General features: G+C 42.9%; 1 protein-coding gene across 3 annotated transcripts in view; it reads right to left on the bottom strand.

Annotated features, from left to right (window-relative positions):
• The window catches only part of GULP1 (GULP PTB domain containing engulfment adaptor 1), a 421,329-nt gene that overhangs the window by 160,419 nt on the left and 237,566 nt on the right, over window positions 1–23,344 (bottom strand). The window lies entirely within an intron of this gene.

Here is a 23,344-nt window from a genome sequence, read left to right as displayed (position 1 = left end):
TTAGAAGGAGGGGAGTCAAAAACGAAAATCAAAAAATGCCATCGGCGGGAAAGGGTTAACTTCAAATACCTCTGTCCCAAAGTCACTATGTAAAGTTTCCCACAACACCGTATATATAGCGGCTCTAATACAAAGTAACTTCAACACAAAAGTCTCACGTATTCTCTGAATTTCAGCAAAAACAAGATACAAATTTACATTTCATATCCCATACCTTATACACAGTACGAAAACCTTACCCACGCCTGTATATACCCACTTCTACAATCACCGCAGACGAAGTCACGGGTACCAGCTAGTATGTATATATATATATATATATATATATATATATATATATATATATATATATATATATTAGTACTGTAGGAAAATACTGCACATATTACATATATTTAAAGATGATCGTTTCATAGCCTGTACTGTCAGGGGGTGCGTTTCTTATTTAAGACCAGTTCTCCTGACAGCGCAGTGATATGGGTGCCGAGACTAAGGGCACTTATATCTACGTAACTGGGGTACACACAGGCAAAGTTAACGGTGCCCTGAACTTTCTAGTGGTATATAACACTGCCAACATTAGAGAAAATGAAAGGTTCTATTTAACCATCTACACTGAATCTACATAATGTCTATATATATGAAAATATATTGAAAAAATAGTCATATAAATTAGAATTGCATCCAAGAAATTTCAAAGAGGGAATATACAAGATACTCAAATTATTCTCTACAGAGTTATACTTATACCAGCAGAGAGCAGTGTAGGACATAATACAGTGATCTTTCACTCTACAGTTGTGTTTCCAGAACCATTATTAAAAAAATAGGATATTTGTTTTATAAAAATATATTTCTTTTATAAAAAGAATAAAATTAATTGGAAAATAAAAAATAAACTGAAGACTCAAACATATCTGAATGAAATAAATAATAAAAGTAGAAATAATTGCACAATAAATTATGCATGACGTGAACCTCGCTGTACATATCTATAACTTTTTGTGATATAACCACATTTTATTTGTGCGATGCCTGACAAAAGTATGATGGAACTGACTATAGACAGTAATTTGGGTGTTCAATGTGGAGGACAAAAGACGAACTGATCCATTATATCAAATAGGCACAGGACAGTCCAGAAAACAAACAGTATTTGGCATGTATTCATGGGAAAAACAGAAGGTGCTCTGTGCTGTAGTGGTATGTTAAGGTGGGAAAGTGGTTAATGCTCACTGCCAAATGATTACAGTGCAGTGTCTTACTGTATAATATAGCTCCTGCAAGGAGCGTGGCAATGCTGTGGGCCCCGGCACCCGCCCCGGTGTATGTATGCCTAGTCTGTAAGTGTAATGGCGCCGCTCTGCAGAGCGGTCGCCATAGAAACCGGCACCTCCGCTGTAGCGCTTACAGCGGAGATTCTGAAGGTTATGCCTGCGAACTCTGATTGCCCTCCGGAAATGTCCTCCCCCCTCCAAAATTAGCCAGTCACCACCGGTCCCATACCTTTAAAGTTGCAGGTCGGCTCCTGCGCAGCGAGCTCGCCTGTTCCGATGACAGCCGGGAGCGTAATGAAGGCTCCCAGGCCTGTCATCGCTATATTACTATTGCGGCTGGTCTATGACCAGCCGTAATAGTAATGTAGAGAATCTCCCATAGACACTTGTATTGCTGTCTATGGGACTTGCAATCAAATGATTGCAGGTTCAAGTCCCCCAGGGGGAGCTAAAAAAATAGTAAAAAAAAAAACAGTTTAAAAAAAAATATAATAAAAAATAAAATAAATAAAAGTTCTAAATCACTCCTTTCGCTAGAATAAATATAAGGGCGTGTTCACAACACCCGATCTCAGTTATGCAGGTTTCCGTTTTCTCTAGGCAGAAGACGGAAACCGACATTCAGTGTCTGTCGGTGAGCATCTTCTGCTGTCCATGGCGAAACCATTTTGTTTTGTTTTTTACCGGACACAAAGTCCTGCATGTCCAACTAAAAAAAACCAAATGGTTTCACTGCGGAGAGCAGAAGACACTCACCGGCGGACACTTTTCAAACCCATGAATGGGGTTTGAAAACTGCCTGCCGGTTTCAGTCTCCTGCCCAGTTTCTCGAGCGAGAAACGGAAACCTGCATAACGGAGATCGGGCGCTGGTGTGAACCTGCCCTCAAAGTAGAAAATGACTGTGAAACACATACACATTAGGTATCCCTGTATCTTAAAGTGCCCAGTCTACTGAATATAGGGTATCAGTAGTGCTTCTATTCCGTTGGGAAGGGGTTAATAGAAGCTCTGCAGATACCCTATATTCAGCCAGGCTGAATTCCAAGTGGGGGTAAAAAACCCAGTCCTCAAGCTCAGGGAAGGGGCAGACAGACAACCAAAACACCCCCTCCCCTTCCCCAGCACTTACTGCACCCAAGAACTCCGGCCAATTTAATTTTTGAAATTTTACAGTAGCTTCTGCATTTCCCCCCTAGGCTTATACTTGAGTCAATAAGTTTTTTGTGGTAAAATTAGGGGGGGTCGGCTTATACTCGGTTCGGCTTATATTCGAGTATATACGGTATATCAAAAAGACCAAAGGAGGTGAAGATTGAATCTCTTTGTTACTGAAGCTGCAGTTTTTGCCTGATGCTGAAGGCAGTTTGAAAGGTGGATGTAAGGTGAGTATCAGTGGCGTAACTACCGCAGAGGCAGCGGAGGCAGCTGCCACAGGGCCCGGGCCATTAGGGGGCCTGGTGACAGCCGCTACCGCTGCGTGTTTTTTTTTTTTTTAATAGGCCGTTACAGGCCCTATTTACTTGCTGATCCTGGCTAGGCTGGGATCGGTAAGTGACACCGCGGGCCCCACAAATATTATCATTATACTCGGGGGTCTTTGCAGACCGCTGAGTATAATGATCAGCGGACTGGGAGAGGTAAGGGAACATAAAAAACACTGTTACTTACCTCTCCACAATCCTGCCAGGCCTCTTTTCTACTTGTCTGACGTCTCTGACATCACATGAACCCGGCCTGCTTCTCGGGTCATGTGACATCCGACATCATAAAAGAAGGACGGCAGAGGAGAAGACAGCGTAGGAGTCGGGGGACAGGTAAGTAACAGTAATTTTTTATGTTTTTATTCCCCCGGGTCTCCGATTATTATACTCTGGGGTCTGAAAAGACCCCAGAGTATAATAATTGTTTATGGGTGTCCACTATGAGCTATAATACTGTGTTCAGAGGCCACTATGGGGGATAATACTGTGTGCAGGGGACACTATGGGGGATAATACTGTGTGCAGGGGACACTATGGGGGATAATACTGTGTTCAGAGGCCACTATGGGGGATAATACTGTGTGCAGGGGACACTATGGGGGATAATACTGTGTGTAGGGGGCACTGAGGGACATTATAGTGTGTGTAGGGGCCACTATGGGGTATAATACTGTGTGCAGGGGCCACTAAAGGACATAATACTGTGTGCAGGGGATACTATGGAGGATAATAAGGTGTGCATGGGACACTATAGGGGATAATACTGTGTGGAGGGGCCACTATGGGACATAATACTGTGTGCAGGGGACACTAAGGGACATTATGCTGTGTGCAGAGGCCACTAAGGGACATAATGCTGTGTGTGCAGGGGACACTATGGGGGATAATACTGTGTGCAGGGGCCACTAAGGGACATAATGCTGTGTGCAGGGCCACTAAGGGACATAACACTGTGTGCAGGGGCCACTAAGGGACTTAATACTGTGTGCAGGGGCACACAGTACATGGGCTCAGAGTAATAGGTTGTTGTAAAGTCCAGCACTCTAGTTTCCAGTACTTTATACCATATTTTGCGGACTATGTTTTTTGTTAGCAAAACCTTTGCTAAAAAGTCCATTTTTATTTTAGTCCAAAGTTAGCAGACTCCAGCAATATCAGACCCCGCTTACTTGTTGCTTTATGATTGGGAGAAGTGTTGATATGTACTAACAGGTCAGTGCAGGGTAGGGAAGAAGATATTTCAGTTTGTGCTCCTCATATACAGTCCTATGAAAAAGTTTGGGCACCCCTATTAATCTTAATCATTTTTAGTTCTAAATATTTTGGTGTTTGCAACAGCCATTTCAGTTTGATATATCTAATAACTGATGGACACAGTAATATTTCAGGATTGAAATGAGGTTTATTGTACTAACAGAAAATGCGCAATATGCATTAAATCAAAATTTGACCGGTGCAAAAATATGGGCACCTCAACAGAAAAGTGACATTAATATTTAGTAGATCCTCCTTTTGCAAAGATAACAGCCTCTAGTCACTTCCTGTAGCTTTTAATCAGTTCCTGGATCCTGGATGAAGGGATTTTGGACCATTTCTTTCTACAAAACAATTCAAGTTCAGTTAAGTTTGATGGTCGCCGAACATGGACAGCCCGTTCTCAAATGATCTGAAAACAAAGATTGTTCAACATAGTTGTTCAGGGGAAGGATACAAAACGTTGTCTCAGAGATTTAACCTGTCAGTTTCCACTGTGAGGAACATAGTAAGGAAATGGAAGACCACAGGGACAGTTCTTGTTAAGCCCAGAAGTGGCAGGCCAAGAAAAATATCAGAAAGGCAGAGAAGAAGAATGGTGAGAACAGTCAAGGACAATCCACAGACCACCTCCAAAGAGCTGCAGCATCATCTTGCTGCAGATGGTGTCACTGTGCATCGGTAACAATACAGCGCACTTTGCACAAGGAGAAGCTGTATGGGAGAGTGATGAGAAAGAAGCCGTTTCTGCACGTACGCCACAAACAGAGTCGCCTAAGGTAATCAAAAGCACATTTGGAGAAGCCAACTTCATTTTGGAAACAAAGATTGAGTTGTTTGGTTATAAAAAAAAGGCGTTATGCATGGTGTCCAAAAAGAAACAGCATTCCAAGAAAAACACTTGCTACCCACTGTAAAATTTGGTGGAGGTTCCATCATGCTTTGGGGCTGTGTGGCCAATGCCGGCACCGGGAATCTTGTTAAAGTTGAGGGTCGCATGGATTCCACTCAGTATCAGCAGATTCTTGAGAATAATGTTCAAGAATCAGTGACGAAGTTGAAGTTACGCCGGGGATAGATATTTCAGCAAGACAATGATTCAAAACACCGCTCCAAATTGACTCAGGCATTCATGCAGAGGAACAATTACAATGTTCTGGAATGGCTATCCCTGTCCCCAGACCTGAATATCATTGAACATCTGTGGGATGATTTGAAGCGGGCTGTCCATGCTCGGCGACCATCTAACTTAACTGAACTTGAATTGTTTGTCCAAAATACCTTTATCCAGGATCCGGGAACTGATTAAAAGCTACAGGAAGCGACTAGAGGCTGTTATCTTTGCAAAAGGAGGATCTACTAAATATTAATGTCACTTTTCTGTTGAGGTGCCCATACTTTTGCACCGGTCAAATTTTGGTTTATTGCATATTGCACATTTTCTGTTAGTACAATAAACCTCATTTCAATCCTGAAATATTACTGTGTCCATCAGTTATTAGATATATCAAACTGAAATGGCTGTTGCAAATACCGAAATATTTAGAACTAAAAATGATTAAGATTAATAGCGGTGCCCAAACTTTTTCATAGGACTGTAGTGTAATGCTCCTTAGTGCTTACATGCAGTATAACACCATATTAGTGTCCTCCACACAGTATAATGCTCCCTTGTGCTCCCCACATATTATAATGCCCTATTAGTGCCCCAGACACAGTTTAATGCTCCTTAATTCCCCACACATACAGTATAATTCTCTGTTAATACCCCACACAAAGTATAATGTTCATTGATACCCCACACAATATAATTCCCAGTTAATGCCCCCATACAGTATAATGCTACATTAGTGCTTTCCACACAGTACTGTATAGTACTTCCTAGTGCCCTCCACATTGTACAATGCTCTTTAACACAATATAATGCCCCGATATATTGTGTAGAGACACCAATAGGATATTATGGAGTCCACTAATGGGGCTTTGTGTATGTTCGCCTTAACCTTTAGCTAATAATCCCCTTTATCTTCCCTAGCATATCAATTAGTGACATGGAATTCTCTGCTACATGTGATCACCAAGGAAGGTTTTATTAATTTGGAAGTATTTTATCCTAATTTTTCATGCCAAAACCTGTGGTGCACCTTATAGTCCAAAACATATGGTACTACCCTGTGGACATACCCTACGGCTTTGTCAAGCACAGTTAAGCTGCAGTTTCATGGGACAAACACTGTTGAATCCTATTAAGGAAATTCAGCGGTATGCTTTCCTACAAGCTGCCACCACATGAGACCCGAAGCATGAGTTGATGTGCTGCAGGATTCAGTCACAGTTTGTGGATGAGATTTGTAGAAATCTCATCAGCAATGCTGCTATTGTAGATCACAAAAGGCAAGCAGCTGGCAAGTTTGCAGCAACTAACTCCCTGAGATCCCTCCCAGTGTGTCTCCAGCCTAAAAGTATCAATTCAGTGTAATAAATATATTTCTCTGTAGTCGTAACAAAATTCACTGAGCTTGTCAGGGAAAATTAAAACTTAACTTTTAGCATAACACATAAAATATAAATAGTCTGAAGAATAAAATTATTGTGAACTGCAAGCAGCACTATTCTCTCTGCATATTTTGTGTGGAAACCACATGGACCTCATTATAGTCTATGGGGTCCATGTGGTTTCTTAGGTAACCACTTTTTAATGCATATAGGTTTCTGTTCGGGGGATCCCCAACCAGACTCCCCGAACAGAAACCTGACCACTGATGTGAACCGGGCCTCAGAATGCTGTGCTCAAAATAAACGGATAAGTCCCAGCGGGATCTAAAATAGTGAGGCATGAATCCCAAGTCTATTGGCTTAATGCCATGCCAAAGGATTGAGCCCCTGATCCAATGCAAGGAGAGCATTGCCAGCAGATCTATGTCTCTTCGTAAGGAAACCTATTTCATTACAAATACTAATCCATCAGGGGTAGATGTTGACCAAAAATGTATAGAATACATTGGCATAGTGTTCAATGCGTATATTCTACATGCTTTTGCACATTTATACATATTAAGACAGATTAAGAGCAGTGCTGGAGTTACACACTTTAACCCATTTCCAATATCTGCTGGGTTTCATACAGCAGACACCATGTGATAATGCCCACGGTCCTTGCCCTCACCGATAGTGGGCATTAACCCTTCAGGCGCCTTGGTCAAAGCTGACTGAGGGGCCCTTTTCCTGGCATCGCATGGGTGCCTCCATTTTTTCACGTTGGCATGACAGCAGGGAGCCTTGTAAAGTTCCTTAGAGTGGAGGATTCTACCCTATGGTTTGCTTATGATGGTTCTCAAGATGCGCGAGAGAGTCTAACAGGGAGATTAATTTAGCTCTGTTCTTTTTCTTAATACAAGCTATACAATCAGGACTCCTCGTAGTACACATTTAAAGGGGTATTCCCATGACGCTTGTTCACTAAACTGCAGGATGTTGTGCTCTCTTCACTTCGTGCTTTTCTCAGCACATAGGTGGGCGGGGTTTCACTTGCACGGGATTGGTTGTAAATGAATTACCACAGTGTGCAGCTGATGTAGCAGAGCTGGATTTGAGTCAGTTTGCATTACATACAGAGGTAACGGACTCCCTATCTCAGCCCTTATCAGCCAAATTCAAATAAATTGACTGATAAGAGCTCAGAAATCCCTCCCCATCTGAGAAGCTCCGCTACTTAAAAGACACAAACAGCTCAGAGCTGCTCCCAGCCCCTCCCTCTCCCCTGAGAGCAGACAGCCACATCACTTGACAAATGAGCAGATAATCCCAAGGGCCATAGAAACGGAGTGTAAACAATGAAGTAAATAAATTAAGATAACAGCCAAACAAAACAGTTCTGATAAAGCAATGCATGTAGGAAAAATCTTAAATCCACATAAACTAGCAGCATAGATAGGATCCTTGGGATGGGACAACCCTTTTAAGGGCTTCCCATTTTACTATGGTATCAAAGGGTCCAAGGAGTGGTCCTCGTGAAGGCTGACAATTGTTTCCGTTAGGTCCTCAAAGCGCGTCAAAATGTCAGGTAAATTTGCATCTAGATTCCTTTGGAATTTGTAGTGAGCATTAGAATGAAGTGTGATCAGAAAGTGAGAGGTTGCCATTATCACACAAAGCAGTGGTGAGGAGTAACATAGTGTATCCAACTGTAAGAGAGTAAAATGTGTAATCTTTGTCACTAGGGTGCTCCAGTCACCAGGCACCACACAATTGATCCCCAGTAAGCAACATTCTCAACTTGTTAATTTTGTTATAAGCAATCGCGGATCGGCCTGAGGAAGTATCTATTGGTGGATTAAGTACGAGGTTGAAGTCACCACAGAAGACTAAAGCAACGTGCAAAGACGTCATCAATGACTTTATTAAAGGAAATGATTTGGATTATGTTGGGGGCATATGCGTAAACAATCAAGTAAGTACAGTTATAAATTTCACATTTGAGGATGATTTATTGTGTCCTTCTGGTTCAGAATGGGAATTTAAGACCTTATGGGGCAGGGACGTATGGAAGAAAATAGAAACTCCCTTGGTATTCCTATATTCTTGTTTGGGATTTGATAGTGATAGGTAAAAGGATAATAACTAGAGATGAGCGAGTAGTATTCGATCGAGTAGGTATTCGATCGAATACTATGGTATTCGAAATACTCGTATTCGATCGAGTACCACTTGCTATTCGAATGGAAAAATTTGATGCAGAACCAGTGTTGATTGGCCGAATGCTATACAGTCGGCCAATCAACGCTGGTTCTTCTCCTACCTTTAGAAGTCTTCTCCGCGCTGCGTCCCTGCAGCGTCTTCCGACTCTGAATTCACTCTGCTAGGCATCGGACCTGGGCACAGCCGACTGCGCATGCCCGTGCTACAAGAAAATGGCCGCTTTGACTGTAAGTCTTCTCTGCCCAGGCCCGACGCGAGGACGCTGTGCGGAGAAGACTTCTCGGAGAATACAGCCTGACCCTCACTCGTGGACTTGGTAAGTTCAGTTTGATCGAATGTTGCCTACCCCTGAAACGAGCATTTTTCCCCCATAGACTATAATAGGATTCGATATTCGATTCGAGTAGTCGAATATTGAGGGGCTACTCGAAATGAATATCGAATATCGAGTATTTAACTACTCGCTCATCTGTAATAATAACAATTCCTAAAAGAGGGAGTGTGCCCTATCTGAAAGTGTGTTTCCTGAACTCATGCGATATGGACCCTCTGCTTATGAAAATAGTAAAGTAATTGTAATTTTCTCTGATATGTTGAGACCTTTTACATTTAGAGTCAAAACTGTAAGCTTCACTTGGGAGGGGGGCTGTAAGTGGTGCAGATTTAATGGATGGCAAAAATTAAGGGATGAACAAGCAAAGTTGCTAGTCTCTAAAAGGGATGTGGCTAATAAGCACAAAAATCAGTGTACCCTATGGGGGGGGGGGGTGAATAAGACAAAAGTAGGGAAAGAGTGGTTAACTTCAAATTCTGAGAATGAGCAAATAAACTGCTCGTACGGGCTATTCTAAACACTTAATTGTAATAACAAAAAGTAAACTGTAACTCAGACTGTGGTGCGAGGGGGAGAGCTACAGTCTGTCATAAATGGAGTAATAGTCAATGCAGCATATAACATCTTGTGGTCTGGACGGTTGGAGCTGTGGGTGAGTAGAGTTTTGTGTGTCCTGTCTATTTCAATTGGGGTATCAATGGATCAAGGATCATGGACTCAAAGATCGTGATGTGATATCTGATTATGATATGAATTAAGAGAGTATCAGTGGCATGTGTCATTTCCGAGAGTCCCTTGATTCTAATATTGTTTCTTCTATCTCTATTCTCCAAGTCGTCAAGCCAAGTTAAGAGACGAGATGAAGTTGTTGTTTCTCCTGGTGAAGGTAATACATGAGCAATCTGATCTCTGCCAGACTAGGATCTTGTAGTGTTCTTTAAATCAGCAAACCAACTTGTGCAATTGGATATGGGGGGAGCCAGGGGGTCATTCTTTACATCAGAGGAAGAGTCTTCCAAATGAGGATCTACGGGGGGGGTCACTCTTGACTGCCCCTTTAATAGAATTGAGGGGACTGCTGGAAAAGAGCTCTTTCACCCTGTGTCTGCAGTCTTGGGGCGGGGAAGTGCCACTAAAGTGGAGCCTGACACCTTGCGTTTGGCCATATTGATTTGCAATGGCTGGTGTTTTAGGTGTTGGTGCTTAAAACATTGGGGTGTTTTAAGCACCAACACCTAAAACACCAGCCATTGCAAATCAATGGGGATCTGGGACGGAGCTCCTACTAGATGCATTTACTATACTTTTTATAGTACCACAAAATACAGTAAGTGAGGCCTTAGCCCAAGTCTAAATTCCAATAGTTGTCAGCACAATTCATCATGATATATGGGCATGTGAAACCCACAGGAATAAAAGCACAGGTGTAAAATAAAGTAGTGTAACCTTGGCTGTACACATTGACAAAATATTAAAATATACTAAGCTTTGCATTAAAATATCATGTCAGATACCTGATAGATTATATAGAAAAAGTTTAGTCAATCTATGTTAAAATAAATAGAAATAGTTTCCTTTGTGTTCTGCAAGTCTTTGTATCATACATTAATCATAACGTGTATGACACATTATTAAAATATCAACTTACAATGTGGATAGATTGTAACAAGTCTAGGAAGTAAGCAGATTTAAATCAGAGGTTGTCAAATATTGTTCTTCTCCTCAAATTGAAGATTTATTATTTTCTTTTGTCTGTTGCTCTCTCCGCCCTTTTATCCCGCTATTGTATATAATCAAGCAAAAGTCACATAAACTATGAATTCTGCTACTAAAAGTTTAGTATAACTATATACAAGCTTTGTTATAGGAGTCCTTATAAAATGTCTACAGAGACTTGAGTACGACACCTCCATTTATATCATGAAAAACTAGAAATAACTTTTGCTGACAGTGAAATAAACATGCAAAACCCATCCCAATATTAAAGAATGGGTCTGATTTTAACATGGTATATCCAGGAGGTAGAAATATCTCCATAGGGCACTATTATAAAATCTCATAGTAATATGCATAAGGAAACGTTATAGCATATTAATGTTTGATGACAGGCTAAGGCCCCACGAGACAATCCACAGCGCCAAAGCGTTGTGAGAAGAATTGCAATGGGAACGCATCCCAGTTCTTTAAAGAGGCTATTCTGCTACTACTTTCACTTCATCTGTTGTCCTTGCTGTTTCTTTTTAAAAAAGATTTATTTAGATACTAGCTGGTACCCGCGACTTCGTCTGCGGTGATTGTAGAAGTGGGTATATACAGGCGTGGGTAAGGTTTTCATACTGTGTATAAGGTATGGGATATGAAATGTAAGTTTGTATCTTGTTTTTGCTGTAATTCAGAGAATACGTGAGACTTTTGTGTTGAAGTTAATTTGTATTTGAGTTGCTATACGGTGTTGTGAGAAACTTTACATAGTGACTTTGGGACAGAGGTATTTGAAGTTAACCCTTTCCCGCCGATGGCATTTTTTGATTTTCGTTTTTGACTCCCCTCTTTCTAAACCCCATAACTTTTTTATTTCTCCGCTCCCAGAGCCATATGAGGTCTTAATTTTTGCGGGACAAATTTTTCTTCATGATGCCACCATTAATTATTCTATATAATGTACTGGGAAGCAGGGAAAAAATTCAAAATGGGGTGGATTTCAAGAAAAAATGCATTTCTGCGACTTTCTTACGGGCTTTGGTTTTACGGCGTTCACTGTGCAACCAAAATGACATGTCCCCTGTATTCTGTGTTTCGTTATGATTCCGGGGATACCAAATTGATATGGTTTTAGTTACATTTCGACCCATTAAAAACAGAACCAAAACTGTTAAAAATTTTTTGAAAAGTCGCCATATTCCGACAGCCATAACTTTTTTTATATGTGCATGTACGGGGATGTATATAGCGTCTTTTTTTGCGGGACTGGGTGTACTTTGTAGTTCTACCATTTTCGGGAAATGTTATTGCTTTGATCACTTTTTATTCAAATTTTTATCAGAATCAAAACAGTGAAAAAACGGCGGTTTGGCACTTTTGACCATTTTTCCCGCTACAGCGTTTACCAAACAGGAAAAATATTTGTATAGCTTTGTAGAGCGGGCGATTTTGGACGTGGAGATACCTAACATGTATGTGTTTCACAGTTTTTAACTACTTTTATATGTTTTCTAGGGAAAGGGGGGTGATTTGAATTTTTAATCCTTTTTTTTTGTTTGTTTTTAATATTTTTTTTTACTTTTTTTAAACTTTTTTTTTGCATTTATTAGACCGCCTAGGGGTATTGACATGGGTGGGCGGTGTTGCGGATTGTCAGAGCGGTGGGCGTTGGCAAACATGGCTGCTCCGGAGCATTAAAGAAAGCCTCCTGGAGTATCGTTAAGGTGAGGGGCAAAGTGGTAAAGTGAGGTATATGAGATTGTGTGGGGTTAGGGGCGAGGCTGCAGAGGGCAATATGAATTTTGTGGCTTGCTATGGTCCAAAGTGTGTGAGATTGCAGAGATGGTGATGTGAGTTTGGGGTTTGTGGGGGTCCTGGGAAAAACGTATGTGCGCTATTGTGACGAAAAGTAGCCTATTGCGCAATCGGGTGTATTAACTACGTTTGTGGAAAATTTCAGCCAAATCGGTCGAGCGGGTTTTGCGTGATTGACTAACAAACATCCGAACACACAAACCCACAAACATCCAAACTCACAAACTTTCACATTTATAATATTAATAGGATGCTAATTAACCCCACAGAGCACCCTGGGTGTTCCCCAAGGCCACCGAGCACCCCCCCACACACACATCATACCTTTAATACCGCCCCTCCACTGCTTGTGCTCTGCCTGCCCATCTCCTCCCCGAATACTCCTCCTCCTCCATCTGCCCTCTTCCTCAGTTCTCAGTTCTCCAGAGAATTACACCATAATGGCCAATACTGTCATACCCAGACATACCCAGTACTGTCTGAGCGGCCATTTTGGTGTAGTTTTCTGCAGAACTGAGTATACTGATCAGTATACTCAGTTCTCCAGAGAACTACACCAAAATGGCCATTCGGATAGTAATGGACATGTCCAAGCGGCCATTTTGATGTAGTTCTCTGGAGAACTGAGGAGGAGGGGAGTCGGAAGAAAACGCGTATCTGGGGAGGAGGAGGTCACACACAGCACAAGCAGTGGAGGGGCTGCATTTAAGGTATGCTGTGGGGGGGGTGCTCGGAGGCCTTGGGGAACACCCAGGGTGCTCTGTAGGGTTAATTAGCATATATAAATTGGTTTAAACTAAACGGAAAGAGGTAAAAGTTGTAGTAGAATAGCTTTTTTTTAAAAGGCTATTAAGACATGTGTTTAGCTCAAAAGCACTTTTTCCAGTGATAGAATCCCTTTAACTCTTTCTGGGAGAGAATGGGAAAAAAACGCAATTCTGCCATTGATTCTTGCACTATAAATTTTGCAGTTCTGTCTATGGTAAAAATGACATTCTTATTGTTACGGATATTTTCCAAATGGTGTTTTTCGGAAAAATAATGCTGTCTCATACACTGCAAGGGTTTCCCAGTAATGTTTCTGCTAGTTTGCAACACATCCTCATTCTGTCGAATTACCATATTTGTTGCCAATTGAGCATTTTGTCTATAGCAGGTGCGGTAATTAACCTGGGTATTTAAATATGGCAGCCACTGGTAGCTAAGCACTGGCCATAACTGATTATTATAGGCATTAGCCCCCCGAAGCATGATATTGAGGGGGTTAATATAATGCAATGATGATAAATTGCAAGACACAATAGGGGTAACTATATGTCCATATATAGGCATAAAAGGAGATATCCCAATAATGTTGCTGACAAGCAAGTACTTATAATATCCTTCAATATAGTGCCATACAAACAGACCCCAATCAAAATGTAAATAACAAAAGCAGATCCCCCATCAGTAGTATACCATACCGCCTATGGAGTAGAAAGACCCGATGCGCGTTTCGTCCACAGAGGTGGACTTTGTCAAGGGACAAGTGGACAGTGCAGCGTTTGGGTACAAATAAGCCCTCACAAATGAATAATAATTACCAAGTGTGGTATAAAACACGAACACACGACCTCCACATCTTTCATATCAACCGCCAGAAGAAAACAAAGATGGCTGCTGCGGCATCTACTGAGCATGCGCGGAACTATAGAAAGCCGCGCGGGAGTTCGGTAACTCTGTCAATGATATTAATCTAAAACTCAACTGCGCAGGCGCGAATCTTGTGTCCATCACAAGAGGCCAAAGACCAACAGAAAATGGCTGCCGCAAGTGTAGTTAACTGATGTAATATGTATATACTATGAAAAGACGCTGCTAGGTGAAATAATGGAAACGAATACATAAGAACAATAACCCAGCACATAAAAGAAACACTTCCTATGATTAAAATACCAGAACATATATTACTATTTCCAAAGTGCAAAAATACAAACATACAAATGTAATAAATACACACACGTACAGTATATAAATCCTACTAATATTATAAAGGTGAAAGTATGTGTGTTTGAATGTTTGTGGGTTTGTGTGTTTGGATGTTTGGATGTTTGTTCCGCAATCACACCTACACGGACGAACGGATTTGTCTGAAATTGCGCATTGTATACGTGTCTAAATGAGTGGCACGCTTAAGCCGTGTGAAGGGGCCCAAAGGCTTGTCCAGCTGCAGTAAATAAATGTTATTGCTTGTATATTGAAAAGTTATAAAATTTTCCCATTAAATTTCTGCATTTCCTCTCAGTTTTCTAGATTTCTGCTTGCCTTCATTCTTTGTTTACTTCCAGTGGATAAAAGTCAGTCCATGGTCATATCATAAGTACATATATGCACGGTTCCTTACAGTCATAGCACTGTAATTAGAACTCACATAACTATGGACTGTATATCACATGACCATGGACTGTACATCACATGGCTAGGAACTGATATTTAGTAGGTAAACAAAAAATGTATTTAGTAAGCAAGCAGAAATCTAGAAAACTATTAGGAATTGTTTCATATAACTTTTCATTATTTAAATATTAACAATTATAATTATTTGCTGATATTGGACACACCCTTTAATGCCAAGAATGTATTTAATACAGCATACATTACCACATCTTATGCTGAAAGGCAGTGGACTACATTCGCCAGTACTACATGCCTCTACATGTCCTTGTGACCAGGGGAAGGAGTATAAAAGGAGAGGACTGATTGGCTGAGCAGAGGCTTGTGGGAAAGATCTGAGAAGAAAGGAGATAGGAGAGGCACATGATCAAGAGAGAGTGAGACCTTGTGCCTGGAAAGAAGCAGATAACCTGTGGAATACAGTACAGAGAGAAAGTCCTGACAGTCTACCAGCTCACTCTTAGGCTGGTCTTGTTGCTGATCATTAACATACACTCTGCAGATGCCCGTAAACTGCCGCACTCGCCCATAGAGTTCTATGGGCGAGTCCGTGCAGTGCTGTGAATTGCGGCCATTACAGACATGTTCTAAAAAGTGCGGACCTCGGTTGCGGCCCAGCACACCACGGATAAAATATCCGATGGTGTAAGAGGCCGCATTGAGTATAATGTTTCCGCAAATGGTCCGCAATTGAAAACCCTCAATTGCGGACCATTTGTGGTCTTAAATTACGGTCGTGTAAGACCAGCCTTACAGAAGAAGCAGCTCTTCTTTATCGGTTGTACATCACAGAAGATCCCTGGCAAGCCAAACCATTATTGTTCTCGCACCTGAAACCTGTTGTACCCAGCAGGACAGGCCAGCTCCAGATTTGCTGTAGGAGTAAGGGGGCGTTCACACTACCGTCAGTGTCCGACAGGTGGTGTCCGCTGCTAGTGTCCGTTCAAAATCTTGCACGAACATTAGCAGCGAACACTAGCTGTGTCCGTGACACTTTTCATTCATTTAAATGGTGATCGGGTGCGTTCTTTTGCACTCCGTGCCTGTCCTTAACTGTCCGTTTGTAAAGATGTCCGACTTTTCAAGCGGACAGAAAAAACCTACATGTTGGGTTTTGCTTATATTTGCTTTGATGTATACAACATCATAGTGTCACTGGAGCAGAGAGAAGGGCTGGGAACCTAAGAGTGATGGCTACTGAAAAGACCCATTTAGCTCACTTCCTCCTTTCCTGATAAACAATGGGCACTTCCATTGTTACTGATGTAAGAGCACATTGCACCCCCAGGGGAAAGGTGACACCCCAGATGATTGCCTGTTGGCTTGTGATCGCAAGAAGGTCTTCACATCATGATACACACTTTGGGAAACAGTGCAGCAGATTAGAGATGAGTGAGTAGTATTCGATCGAGTAGGTATTCGATCGAATACTACGGTATTCAAAATACTCGTACTCGATCGAGTACCACTCGCTATTCGAATGGAAAAGTTTGATGCAGAATCAGCATTGATTGGCCGAATGCTATACAGTCGGCCTATCAACGCTGGTTCTTCTCCTACCTTTAGAAGTCTTCTCCGTGCAGCTTCCCCGCGGCGTCTTCTGGCTCTTCATTCACTCTGCCAGGCATCACCGATGCCTGGCAGAGTGAATTCAGAGATGGAAGATGCCGTGGGGACGCTGCACGGAGAAGACTTCTCGGAGGATCCAGCCCGACCCTCACTCGTGGACTTGGTAAGTATAATTTGATCGAATGTTGCCTACCCCTGAAACGAGCATTTCCCCCCCTTAGACTATAATAGGGTTCGATATTCGATTCGAGTAGTTGAATACTGAGGGGATACTCGAAACGAATATCGAACCTCGGACATTTTACTGTTCACTCATCTCTACAGCAGATCAATACAGACCTGGAGAAACAGTGTCTAGAAGCCAGTCAGTATGAAAATATAATACACACAAAGAAAAAAAGGAGTTATCCTCTTTTTTTCTACCCTTCGCATGAAAATATAAGCAGTCGTGTGACTTACAGCTTTCACCTACTCTTTCATACTTTGACTGCTGTAGCTATTACGATGAGACTTTATACAGCATGTCAAGGCTTAAATGCTGAAACACTGAAACAATGACACGTACTAGCATAGTTTATACTGTGACTTCACCAGCCAATTAAAATAAGATTATAGTGCATATAGAGTATTATTGTAATATTACTATATCTGACCTGAAATGAATTGAGTAGTTAAAACAAGAAACAGGGATTGAAATACAGCACACACTTATAGACTGTGATAAATTGCCTCTTCGGTAGGTGGTTACTTTGTTTCAGTGAGTAAATCGCTGCTTGCTGCAATGAATTTTCCATAGATGGCAGCTGGAAGCAGAATATTTATGTATGAGCCTTTAGATAGATAGTCGGATCAGATTACCATGGACAATAGACAAAAATACCTTAATGAAGTTCTTCATTGTCTAAACATAATGTCTTGGCTTGATAATTAACAAAAATGACAACGAGGTCAGAATTTTGTTTTGCAATGTTTCCTGTTCAGCAAGTTTCATTGTTAACAATGGGAATAAAATTAAACATCCATTTGTTTTATTATGATCTGTCACTAAATTCTAAGACTGAAAGCCTCATGGGAACGGCTCTTCATCTGTCTGCTAAATGCCTGCTTTTAAATTAAATCGCTTAGCTTGTTTCCTTTTACTACGTACTAGAAACCTAACTGTCCTTAACAAACTGCTCCTTGTGCTGCTCCTGCATAGTGATTCCAATAGGTAACTGTCTTGCACAAAATCTAACAGTCCCTCCTGGAATAATAAGCGACATTCTAACGTCTAATGGTCCAGGATATTGAACTTTATGACAACTTATTGCGCTAACACAACTCAACCATGACCTGAGAAACGAGTGAAAGACATTCTAGTATTCAGGTAGCCCAAAGTAAATGCATGAAAATCAGCCATTCAATATCCAGACTCTTATTTGTGCATAGTCACAGATGGTAAAGATATGCTACTTGAGCAACTGATGTGATGCGTAGTAAACTGCACATAGAAACAACAAAACTTGGAATAGAGTTGCATAGCCTGCGCTCATACTAGTGTAAAACAACCTGTGACACTCACATGTAACAGTGACACCGTCGGTAGACAAATCTTTATCTGTCTTTTTCAGATTGGATGCTATTAGGCCACATTTTGAAAAGTGCATAATATAATAAGGAGAGAGAAAACAAGAAAAAGATATCGACTAATTCTGTAAATACTGCATATATCACAATTAGAGATGAGCGAACACTAAAATGTTCGAGGTTCGAAATTCGATTCGAACAGCCGCTCACTGTTCGAGTGTTCGAATGGGTTTCGAACCCCATTATAGTCTATGGGGAACATAAACTCGTTAAGGGGGAAACCCAAATTCGTGTCTGGAGGGTCACCAAGTCCACTATGACACCCCAGGAAATGATACCAACACCCTGGAATGACACTGGGACAGCAGGGGAAGCATGTCTGGGGGCATAAAAGTCACTTTATTTCATGGAAATCCCTGTCAGTTTGCGATTTTCGCAAGCTAACTTTTCCCCATAGAAATGCATTGGCCAGTGCTGATTGGCCAGAGTACGGAACTCGACCAATCAGCGCTGGCTCTGCTGGAGGAGGCGGAGTCTAAGATCGCTCCACACCAGTCTCCATTCAGGTCCGACCTTAGACTCCGCCTCCTCCGGCAGAGCCAGCGCTGATTGGCCGAAGGCTGGCCAATGCATTCCTATGCGAATGCAGACTTAGCAGTGCTGAGTCAGTTTTGCTCAACTACACATCTGATGCACACTCGGCACTGCTACATCAGATGTAGCAATCTGATGTAGCAGAGCCGAGGGTGCACTAGAACCCCTGTGCAAACTCAGTTCACGCTAATAGAATGCATTGGCCAGCGCTGATTGGCCAATGCATTCTATTAGCCCGATGAAGTAGAGCTGAATGTGTGTGCTAAGCACACACATTCAGCACTGCTTCATCACGCCAATACAATGCATTAGCCAGTGCTGATTGGCCAGAGTACGGAATTCGGCCAATCAGCGCTGGCCAATGCATTCTATTAGCCCGATGAAGTAGAGCTGAATGTGTGTGCTAAGCACACACATTCAGCACTGCTTCATCAAGCCAATACAATGCATTAGCCAGTGCTGATTGGCCAGAGTACGGAATTCGGCCAATCAGCGCTGGCTCTGCTGGAGGAGGCGGAGTCTAAGGTCGGACCTGAATGGAGACTGGTGTGGAGCGATCTTAGACTCCGCCTCCTCCAGCAGAGCCAGCGCTGATTGGCCGAATTCCGTACTCTGGCCAATCAGCGCTGGCCAATGCATTCTATTAGCCCGATGAAGTAGAGCTGAATGTGTGTGCTAAGCACACACATTCAGCACTGCTTCATCACGCCAATACAATGCATTAGCCAGTGCTGATTGGCCAGAGTACGGAATTCGGCCAATCAGCGCTGGCTCTGCTGGAGGAGGCGGAGTCTAAGATCGCTCCACACCAGTCTCCATTCAGGTCCGACCTTAGACTCCGCCTCCTCCGGCAGAGCCAGCGCTGATTGGCCGAAGGCTGGCCAATGCATTCCTATGCGAATGCAGACTTAGCAGTGCTGAGTCAGTTTTGCTCAACTACACATCTGATGCACACTCGGCACTGCTACATCAGATGTAGCAATCTGATGTAGCAGAGCCGAGGGTGCACTAGAACCCCTGTGCAAACTCAGTTCACGCTAATAGAATGCATTGGCCAGCGCTGATTGGCCAATGCATTCTATTAGCCCGATGAAGTAGAGCTGAATGTGTGTGCTAAGCACACACATTCAGCACTGCTTCATCACGCCAATACAATGCATTAGCCAGTGCTGATTGGCCAGAGTACGGAATTCGGCCAATCAGCGCTGGCTCTGCTGGAGGAGGCGGAGTCTAAGGTCGGACCTGAATGGAGACTGGTGTGGAGCGATCTTAGACTCCGCCTCCTCCAGCAGAGCCAGCGCTGATTGGTCGAGTTCCGTACTCTGGCCAATCAGCGCTGGCCAATGCATTCTATTAGCCCGATGAAGTAGAGCTGAATGTGTGTGCTTAGCACACACATTCAGCTCTACTTCATCAGGCTAATAGAATACATTGGCCAATCAGCGCTGGCCAATGCATTCTATTAGCTTGATGAAGCAGAGTGTGCACAAGGGTTCAAGCGCACCCTCGGCTCTGATGTAGCAGAGCTGAGGGTGCACAAGGGTTCAAGTGCACCCTCGGCTCTCCTACATCAGAGCCGAGGGTGCGCTTGAACCCTTGTGCAGCCTCAGCTCTGCTACATCAGAGCCGAGGGTGCGCTTGAACCCTTGTGCACACTCTGCTTCATCAAGCTAATAGAATGCATTGGCCAGCGCTGATTGGCCAGAGTACGGAATTCGGCCAATCAGCGCTGGCTCTGCTGGAGGAGGCGGAGTCTAAGATCGCTCCACACCAGTCTCCATTCAGGTCCGACCTTAGACTCCGCCTCCTCCAGCAGAGCCAGCGCTGATTGGCCGAATTCCGTACTCTGGCCAATCAGCACTGGCTAATGCATTGTATTGGCGTGATGAAGCAGTGCTGAATGTGTGTGCTTAGCACACACATTCAGCTCTACTTCATCGGGCTAATAGAATGCATTGGCCAATCAGCGCTGGCCAATGCATTCTATTAGCGTGAACTGAGTTTGCACAGGGGTTCTAGTGCACCCTCGGCTCTGCTACATCAGATTGCTACATCTGATGTAGCAGTGCCGAGTGTGCATCAGATGTGTAGTTGAGCAAAACTGACTCAGCACTGCTAAGTCTGCATTCGCATAGGAATGCATTGGCCAGCCTTCGGCCAATCAGCGCTGGCTCTGCCGGAGGAGGCGGAATCTAAGGTCGGACCTGAATGGAGACTGGTGTGGAGCGATCTTAGACTCCGCCTCCTCCAGCAGAGCCAGCGCTGATTGGCCGAATTCCGTACTCTGGCCAATCAGCACTGGCTAATGCATTGTATTGGCGTGATGAAGCAGTGCTGAATGTGTGTGCTTAGCACACACATTCAGCTCTACTTCATCGGGCTAATAGAATGCATTGGCCAATCAGCGCTGGCCAATGCATTCTATTAGCGTGAACTGAGTTTGCACAGGGGTTCTAGTGCACCCTCGGCTCTGCTACATCAGATTGCTACATCTGATGTAGCAGTGCCGAGTGTGCATCAGATGTGTAGTTGAGCAAAACTGACTCAGCACTGCTAAGTCTGCATTCGCATAGGAATGCATTGGCCAGCCTTCGGCCAATCAGCGCTGGCTCTGCCGGAGGAGGCGGAGTCTAAGGTCGGACCTGAATGGAGACTGGTGTGGAGCTATCTTAGACTCCGCCTCCTCCAGCAGAGCCAGCGCTGATTGGTCGAGTTCCGTACTCTGGCCAATCAGCGCTGGCCAATGCATTCTATTAGCCCGATGAAGTAGAGCTGAATGTGTGTTCTTAGCACACACATTCAACTCTACTTCATCAGGCTAATAGAATACATTGGCCAATCAGCGCTGGCCAATGCATTCTATTAGCTTGATGAAGCAGAGTGTGCACAAGGGTTCAAGCGCACCCTCGGCTCTGATGTAGCAGAGCTGAGGGTGCACAAGGGTTCAAGTGCACCCTCGGCTCTCCTACATCAGAGCCGAGGGTGCGCTTGAACCCTTGTGCAGCCTCGGCTCTGCTACATCAGAGCCGAGGGTGCGCTTGAACCCTTGTGCACACTCTGCTTCATCAAGCTAATAGAATGCATTGGCCAGCACTGATTGGCCAGAGTACGGAATTCGGCCAATCAGCGCTGGCCAATGCATCCCTATGGGAAAAAGTTTATCTCACAAAAATCACAATTACACACCCGATAGAGCCCCAAAAAGTTATTTTTAATAACATTCCCCCCTAAATAAAGGTTATCCCTAGCTATCCCTGCCTGTACAGCTATCCCTGTCTCATAGTCACAAAGTTCACATTCTCATATGACCCGGATTTGAAATCCACTATTCGTCTAAAATGGAGGTCACCTGATTTCGGCAGCCAATGACTTTTTCCAATTTTTTTCAATGCCCCCGGTGTCGTAGTTCCTGTCCCACCTCCCCTGCGCTGTTATTGGTGCAAAAAAGGCGCCAGGGAAGGTGGGAGGGGAATCGAATTTTGGCGCACTTTACCACGTGGTGTTCGATTCGATTCGAACATGGCGAACACCCTGATATCCGATCGAACATGTGTTCGATAGAACACTGTTCGCTCATCTCTAATCACAATGATATCAGCTCCCAATAATCATATAGTAATATGATGAGTAATACCACAATAAATACACCTATACACAAGTGAACTACATCTGCAAAATAGAAAAATACTCAAACTTTATTGATAAATACAAAATATTAAAAACATGAAGCCCATCTAGGGCAGGAAGAATATAATCAAACGTTTTACCCAAAAAGTAGAACAAATATAATAATAGGTTGTCCATACACAAGCTCTATAATGGCAACAGTGTCTTAAATGTATGTGAAGATACAGACATAATTCATATGACCAGGATGACAGCACACCCGATTTGCATTTCTAAAGTCTTCATCAGGAAAGCCCTAATTACTATGTGTATATTTGAGGATAGGCTCCTGTACTGCATATACTGAAAATATGTTGTCAGGGTCTGGGGTTGCTAGGTGGGGTGGCACAGACACACAAGTCCAGTTTCTTTAGTCCAAAATAAAGGTAGAGTTTTATTTTCACTCAAAAATATAGTGCAGCAATAGAAGAAAACAATACAAAAATAAATACCTGCCCGGCTAGGCTCTAACTAAACATAGAATAGGTTACCTCATCTAGAATAACAGAAATCAAAGAGCCAGTAGAATCATTCAGGACACAGTTCCAAAAATATGACCTCTCTGTTGGCTCTCCAGCCAAGCTCTGCCCCAAAGTCTTCTGCTGGAGCTGACTTCTTAAGCTCCCTTAATGAGCAGACTCTCTGCAGCTGAGTTGCTGATGGAACATCCCCAAAGTGTGGACTAGAGGGTGGTGGAATGACAGGTCCCACTACCAACATACCTGCCATTCCTAAAAATCCAGCCCAATACTGAACATTTACCAAAATGCTCAGCAGACAAAAGTTGTCTGCTGACTACAAACATTTCTTCTTGAGTTTTCTCATCTCACCCACCTTAGTAGTCTAGATGAGATGTACACCCCCTCCATTACCTGACCAGCCATCGGCTTACAATATATATACTAAGACAACCAAGCTGATTTTAAGATATGTTGTTTCACAGCCTAGTCAACA

Source organism: Leptodactylus fuscus, chromosome 8, assembly GCF_031893055.1.
Source record: "Leptodactylus fuscus isolate aLepFus1 chromosome 8, aLepFus1.hap2, whole genome shotgun sequence".
Lineage (NCBI taxonomy): Eukaryota > Metazoa > Chordata > Amphibia > Anura > Leptodactylidae > Leptodactylus > Leptodactylus fuscus.
Note: the sequence above shows the minus strand (reverse complement) of the source record. Positions and strands in the feature narration are given on the sequence as shown.